The following is a 1,205-nucleotide window of genomic DNA, read 5'->3' as shown; positions in this document are numbered from 1 at the left end:
ATATGAGGTTATTGAAAATACCATGGCTTAGGCCAGGTGCACTTTAGTCTTCAAGCTGACATCTTAGCTCTTCAACACTTTAAAAAGGTCTTGTGCAGCAGATTTGTCTAATGCAATATGTCATTTTATTTTCTTGATGGCTGCTTACATTAGTGTTGATGTTTTATCCAAGAAAATGAAATCCTGGACAACTTCAATGTTTTCTCCATTGATAAGAATGTTGTTTATTGGTCCAGTGGTGAGGAATTTTGTTTTTACATTGAGATGCAATCCATACTGAAGGCTTTGGTCTTTAATCTTCATCTGTAAGTATTTTAAGTCTCTTCACTTTCAGCAAGCAAGGTTGTATCATCTGCATATTTCAAGTTGTTAATGAGTCTTCCTCCAATCCTAATGCCACATTTTTCTTCACATAACCCAGCTGTTGTTTTGTTGTTAAATATTGTAGAGTCAGTTCCAACTCATAGCAAACCTGTGGAGGGTTTCTGAGGAGTGACTAGTGAGCTTGAACAACCAACCTTGTAATTCAAACTGACCTTGCAGTCTGGCACATTAACCCACACTACTAAACAGGGGGCAAAATGATAAAAACTTCTTAGATATTATCAAACATCTTAAGGCAATGATTTGCTGGGTTTGGGGCCTTAGAACCATAGTCTCAGGAAATCTCAATTGGTATAGCATAGTCCACGAAGACAATGTTCTACATCCTACTTTGGTGAGCACCATCTGAGATCTTAGAAGCTCAAGAGTAGTCATGAAAAGTACAATTATTGGTCTTTCTATGTGGGGAAGAAAGAAGAGTGATAAGAATTGAAGATGCTTGGAATCAATTTGTCCAACTAATGAAATGTGAACATCAGTATCCACGACTCTGGGACCAGAGAACTAGACAATGCCCAGTTACCACTACTGACTGCTCTGAAAGGGAGTGAGAGAAAATGTGGAGAAAAACTCAAAACTGAAAAAAAAATTTAAAAGACTGGGGTTACTGGTCAGAAAGAGACTGGAGGAATGCAAGACTATGGTCCTTGATCCACATTTCAGGTCTGGAATGGAACTCACCCTCATGGCCCAATTTTCAGCCACACAGTAGATATGTATATAGGGGGACAACAACACTAGTAAGGTATGCTCACCATGGAATAGTCAATCATTCCAGCTCAAAAGGGCAACATTTATCTAAAGACAAAGATGAAAAGGAA

Source organism: Chrysochloris asiatica, unplaced genomic scaffold, assembly GCF_000296735.1.
Source record: "Chrysochloris asiatica unplaced genomic scaffold, ChrAsi1.0 scaffold00043, whole genome shotgun sequence".
NCBI lineage: Eukaryota > Metazoa > Chordata > Mammalia > Afrosoricida > Chrysochloridae > Chrysochloris > Chrysochloris asiatica.
The sequence above is the reverse complement of the archived record's forward strand: the minus strand, read 5'-3'. Positions refer to the sequence as shown.